The 6,000-nt window shown below is 46.6% G+C and overlaps 1 long non-coding RNA gene across 1 annotated transcript in view; it reads left to right on the top strand.

Moving 5' to 3' along the window:
* The window catches only part of LOC137519584 (uncharacterized), a 67,652-nt gene extending 62,044 nt beyond the window's left edge, over nt 1-5,608 (top strand). The window contains exon 3 of the long non-coding RNA XR_011021019.1: nt 5,495-5,608. This is a non-coding gene — a long non-coding RNA (uncharacterized lncRNA). The remainder of the gene's footprint in view (nt 1-5,494) is intronic.
* Nucleotides 5,609-6,000: the final 392 nt, after the last annotated feature.

The raw sequence follows: 6,000 nt of genomic DNA on the forward strand, positions 1-6,000 counted from the left end.
TCGCATACAAGCCGAATTTTTAAACCCCCAAAAAGTGGGTCAAAGGTTGGGGGGTTGGCTTGTATGCGAGTCATGTGGTCCGCGGGGGCACTACCTACCCATACTGGGCACTATACTAGGACACACTAGGGGAATAAGGCGGCCAGCATTTCCTACCCCCGGCTTATATGGGGGTCAATCATTTTTCCCTTCTTTTTTTAGGTAAAAGTGGGGGATGGGGGGGGGGGGGGGGTCGGCTTATACGCGGGTCGGCTTACATGCGAGTATATACGGTAATCTTAATCCATCTCTGTGCAGTACAAATGAATAGCAGATATTTCAGCACGCATGCCAGTAATTATTATCATTTAGTATTTGTACATAGTCATGTCCCTCAAAGGGGCTCACAATCTAAGCCCTACCATAGTCATATGTCCATCATAGTCTAGGGCCAATTTTTTGGGGGAAGCCAGTTAACTTATCGGTACGTTTTTAGGATGTGGGAGGAAACCGGTGTGCTTGGAGGAAACCCACGCAGACATGGTGAGAACATACAAACTCTGTGCAGATAGTGCACTGGCTGGGATTCAAACTGGGGACCCAGCGCTGCAAAGCGAGAGTGCTATCCACTACGCCGCCATGCTGCAATTAGTGCACAACCTGTTTGGATGTATACATGGGGGATGAACACTACCCCACTGGCTGTACCGAGCACTTACAGTCACCTACAAGTGCCTGACAGGTCTTCAGGAGCAGCTGATGGGCGTAGGATGGACGGCAGAGAAGGATCGAAGAACAAGTGACACCTATGCTAACCTAGAAATAAAAAACACATATATAAGTAGATAAATACTAGTTCTACTTATATAACAGACGTACTGCATTGCACTGTCCACGTTATGATTCCCAAGGCTGGATTTACCATAAGGCACTGTAGGCACGTGCCTACAGGTGCCTGATGATGGAACGCGGCTCACTCTCCTCCTCTAGTGCCTCTTTCTCTCATTCCCTCTGCAGTGTACTGCAGAGGGAAGGAGAGAAAGACTCAGCTTCCTCTCAGCATTCCACTGTTGAAATCTCCTTTCAGTTAGGGGCACCTCTAGCTACTTAATATTGAGGGTACTTCTGGCTTCCTTATACTAAGCCTTAGTATAAGTAACTAAGGGGCACCTGTAGCTACCTATGACGGGCAAGCAAAGTAAGGGAGAAGAGACAGCTGGGACAGCCAGCACACTTGGGGTGTGGTTCGGTGAGGGTTTGTAGGTTCATGGAAGGCGAAGTCTGAGGTGCCAGGACATCTGGGCCTATAGGCTCCTGTGAGGTAAATCCGGGTCTGATGATTCCTGTGAATTTTATAAAGGAAAGCAGAGAATCCTATTCAGACAGTTTCCATCTTGGTTACCTTTGACCTCCTGACATTTCCTGCTTCACTCTTTTTTGCTAATTGCTAATTGCTAATTGAGTATTCGTTACCCGCCCTCCTCCCAGAGTCTTCAAACACTCCCACTGAGGTCTATACTAGGAAGTGGACTGTCTTATGTCATTAGCAGGAGGGGGAACTAAAGGGAAGAGGCGGAATATATTATAGATAAAAAGACCCCCCAGCATGCAACTGTTTGGCAATGGCAATTAAAGGGCCAGTGCTCCTAAGGTATGTGATAACTCCAAACCATAACAGCAGAAAAAGTTTTGAAAATTTTGAATGCAGGATTAGCATCTTTATCACTTAATACACTCAAACCAGTTGCTGTTGAAATTTGATGAACTAGGGCCCAGGGCAAGGTAGTAGCTTTGGCTTTCCTGGAGTCTTTTGGGTAAGCTGAGGTAGTAGAGGGGTCAGAGAAGGTAGCAGCCGGGCCCTATGACATCCACTAGGCCCCAGGCACCTGCCTAGGTTTCTTTGTAGATGATCCTGCTATGATGGACAGCTGCCAACCGTTTGTGTTTAAAAGAAACCTGAGGTGAGAGACATATAGAGGCTGCTATATTTAATTTCCTGTCAATAATACCAGTTGCCTGTTTGTCTTGCACATTTTTCTGGTCAGAATTACCCACCTGAAACAAGCATGCAGCTATTCTTGTCAGATTTTTGGCAGAAACATTTGATCTGCATGCTTGTTCAGGGCTATAAGTATTAGAGGCAGACGGACAGCCAGGCAATCTGCATTGTTTAACCTTTTGCCGACCAGGTTTAGCCGATGGGTGTGGACGCGTCGGCAGCCCCAGGACCGCCTAACGCCGATGGGCGTAATGTCCTTGGGGCGTGGTTTGCAGGCGAACACGCGCATACCTGCTCTGATAATGGAGACTGTTAACCGCCGTCTTTTATTGCTGTACAGCACTGCGATCTAAGGCAGCGCTGTACTGGGAACAGAAGTGTGACACGGCTGTCCCCTCCAGAAGCAGGGAAGTGATCAGCTGTCATAGGATGAAGCCTATGACAGCTGATCACGCTGATTGGCTGGCGAGGGGCGAGAGGGAGGAGTATGAAAGTAAAAATAAAATAGTCATATTTATTTAAAAATAATAAAAAAAATATTTATAAAAAAAAAAAAATAAACATCTGGGGGGCGATCAGACCCCACTTTGGCCCCGTTCACACTTGCGTTTTTTAAAAACCGGAACGGATGTCCGGACCGCACCGGATCCGGACTGGACCTGATCCGTACGGTTCCTATCCGGATCCGTTCCGGATCCGGTCCGTTTGCATCCGTTTTCCGTGCGGTATGAACACGGTTGCGGTCCGGATCCGTTTGAGATAACAAGCTGTATAATAATACCTGGGGTCTGGGAGGTCGGCAGAAGCTCTGGGGTCGTTGTAGGGCCTCACCTCCTCGTTATCAGACGTATCGGACATGTTGCTGCCGGGGAGCTCCAGCGTGAGGTCGCTGCTGCTCCACTCTGTGGGCGCTGGGCCCATGTGTCCCCGTCCAGGATGGCCGCTGTAGCATGGAGGAAGCATGGGAGGTGGGGTGGAGCGTCCGTTTTTTACGGCCAGTGTGTTGTGCGCTCTCCGGTTCTCATTGCTTTGTATTGGCCGGATGCAACAGTCCGGCTCCGCTTCGGATACGTCTGCCGGAGGAGCTGGACCAAAAAATAGCGCATGTTGGATCTTACGCCGGAGTCCGGATCCGGTCCGGCTCCGGTCCGGACGGAACGGACGCATGTGAACGGACGCATAGACTTTCAATGCTGTGCCGTGCGTCCGTTCCGCATGCGGTACGGCTCCGGCACGGCGATTCCGGACAGCGACCGCCAATGTGAACCGGGCCTAACAGAAAGCTCTGTTGGTGGGGAGAAAAGGGGGAGGGATTTGGGGGCGTAATCATTTGTGTGCTGAGTTGGACGGCCCTCCAGCGAGACCTTAAAGCTGCAGTGGCCTATTAAGTGAGAAATGGCCTGGTCTTTAGGGGGGTTTAACACTACGGTCCTCAAGTGGTTAAAAGGATTTTTTTTTATTCACTTCAGGTTGACTTTAAGCTTATATAACTGTGCAGCTGTCGCACCGAATGACCTCTCTTATTGCTACATAAAGCGGTCAAAACGGTTAATTGACTTACATTGCTGATGAAAACCCCCTTATAAACATATTTGGTCTCGGAGTATGCTCCTGTGCAGGCAGAGCTGAGTCTGGCCAATCAGTATTGAAATTTGCAAAAACAAATCCTCCAAGCTGAAAAGACTCCTCTCTGCCAAGGACGAGAAGCGGCGGGTGTTTGAAGGTGCGCTGCTGCTTTTGCTCCGTGTTTGCTTTGCGCAGGAGGGGTAATTGCAAAGTAAACTGTATTTGCTTCTTTGTGTCTTTCATGCTGCCAGCTGGCCACGCCCACCACCTGCAGGCACATCACACGCAAGGTGCTGTTACTTAATAAACTGGACCTGAACTCTTGCACAGGACTGAAGAAATACATAGAGAAATACACCCTGTTGGTATTCAGAGAGTTTAGCCTGTTTAATTCACCCTCATTGGTGTCTAATCACAAGATGTAATCTGATCTCTCCCCTGTGTCACATGACTGTCTATGGCAGAGATGGCAGATAAGGCCATTTGAAAGCACAGGAGGTTAAATATGTCGGCTTCCATGAATCAGGAAGTAGAAACTGTGCAGGTGTATTTTAGGATGTGTATTAGCTGTAACAAAGAAATGTTTTTTTTGTTTAAAGGTTATTATGTTGTTGTGTATCTTTTAGAGCAGAGAGGACGTTCTGAGTTCAGGTCTGCTTTAAGGGCATTTTAGTGTGTGCGTGTGTGTGTGTGTGTTTTTTTTAAATAATGAACATGAATTTTATATAAAATGTTGAGCAGTGAAAAACTTAACCGTTATTTTTACATTTTGACTATGTTGTTCCAGTATTCGCTCCTCTTGACACGTTTCCATCCTTGCTCTATTGGAAAAGATAAGGTCAGAGGAATGTACTGCTAGGTTCACCTCTGGGTGCTCTTTCTCAATAACTAAGGGCTCAGACACACTACAAGCGCTTTTCTGTGCCCTTTTAGGTCATCAGCGCTTGCTAAAGGTGGCCATACACTGGTCGATTTGCAAACTGGAAACAGATTGTGAATCGATTTCAGCCTGAAACCGATCACAATCTGTGGAGCTGCCGCTGCTGCCCCCTCCTCCCCCCTGCATACATTACCTGTGCCGGCCGACGTGAGTCCCCTGCTGACTTCCTCTCCGCTCCGGCTACTGAACTTCCTGTCCAGGGGACGTTTAAACAGTAGAGGGCGCTCTACTGTTTAGACTTCCTGCCGAGACAGGAAGTTCGGTGTAGCTCTGGAGCTCGAAGCGGAGAAGAAACGGTCTGGAGCCCGAAGCGGAGAAGAAGACCAGGAGACTCGCGCTGGCTGGAGAAGGTAATGTATTACCGCTGTATTGCGTTGGTCGTCGGGCATTCGAACGACGCTAACGACGCACTCCCGACCCGCCGAAGACCGAGAAAAATCTTCCGCACGGATGGGTCGATCGATTTCGGACGGAAATCGATCGTTCTGTCACTGTGATCGAAACGGCTGTATATCGGCGGGAAAATCGTTAGATGTTTGGGCTCCTTAAGCGGTTTTAAAAAAAATTGCTCCCATTCACTTGCATTAAAATGGCGTAAAAATCGCTGCAATTGTCTAAAATTGCAACCGCAAATTTTTTTACATGATCGCAAAAATTTGTAGGCAATTTTAATGCAAGTGAATGGGAGTGATTTTTTTTTAAAAGCGCTCAGAAAGCAATCCACCCTCGACCAATTCCGATAGTGGAGTGGAAAGGGTTACTTCGTTCCTATATTAAAGTGACACTGAAACAAAATAAAAAAACCTCATGATATAATAAATTGGCGGCGTAATACAGATAATGAATAGAACATTAGTAGCAAAGAAAATAGTGTAATATTTTTATTTTCAGGTATATAGTTTTTTTATAACATGGCATCATTCTCTAATAATTGCAGTTTCTACTATACACTCGGCATTTGAAATGATTTCACATAGCAGGCTAGTGACCCTTTGAACTTTTCTCTGCAGGAAAACCATAAACAAAGAAGAAATAATGAGAGACGGTTGAGATAAGAGCTTTAAAAGACAGTGCTGTCCAGACTTTATAAAGTCACAGAGGTCAGAGAAGCTGTTTTGCACAGATAAGTGAAGTTTCTAAGCTCTTCCTGTACTGGAAACAATATGAGACTTATATCTGTGCTAATAATGTTCTATTTCTGTAGTACTACACATACAAATCGTTATATCACAAGTTTATTTTCACTTCACATTCCCTTTAAATAAGACTTATTGTCATTCAGTACCAAATTCAGCATCTCTAAGTGCTTACGATGTCTATCAGCTGCCAGGAGTGGTATAAAATGGTGACTGTATTCAGGGGGAAAGAATTTCCCTTCTATCCCTGCGTTTGAAGATTGCCCGCGGCGTTTAACTATCGCGCCGTCCAATCGCGTAGCCTGACTGCAGGAATGTGAGAGGAGAGATTACACTCAAGTTCCATGATTGACTTTCTTTATTCGTTTCTGCCTTCCTCA

The sequence above is a fragment of the Hyperolius riggenbachi genome, chromosome 5, assembly GCF_040937935.1.
Source record: "Hyperolius riggenbachi isolate aHypRig1 chromosome 5, aHypRig1.pri, whole genome shotgun sequence".
Taxonomy (NCBI): domain Eukaryota; kingdom Metazoa; phylum Chordata; class Amphibia; order Anura; family Hyperoliidae; genus Hyperolius; species Hyperolius riggenbachi.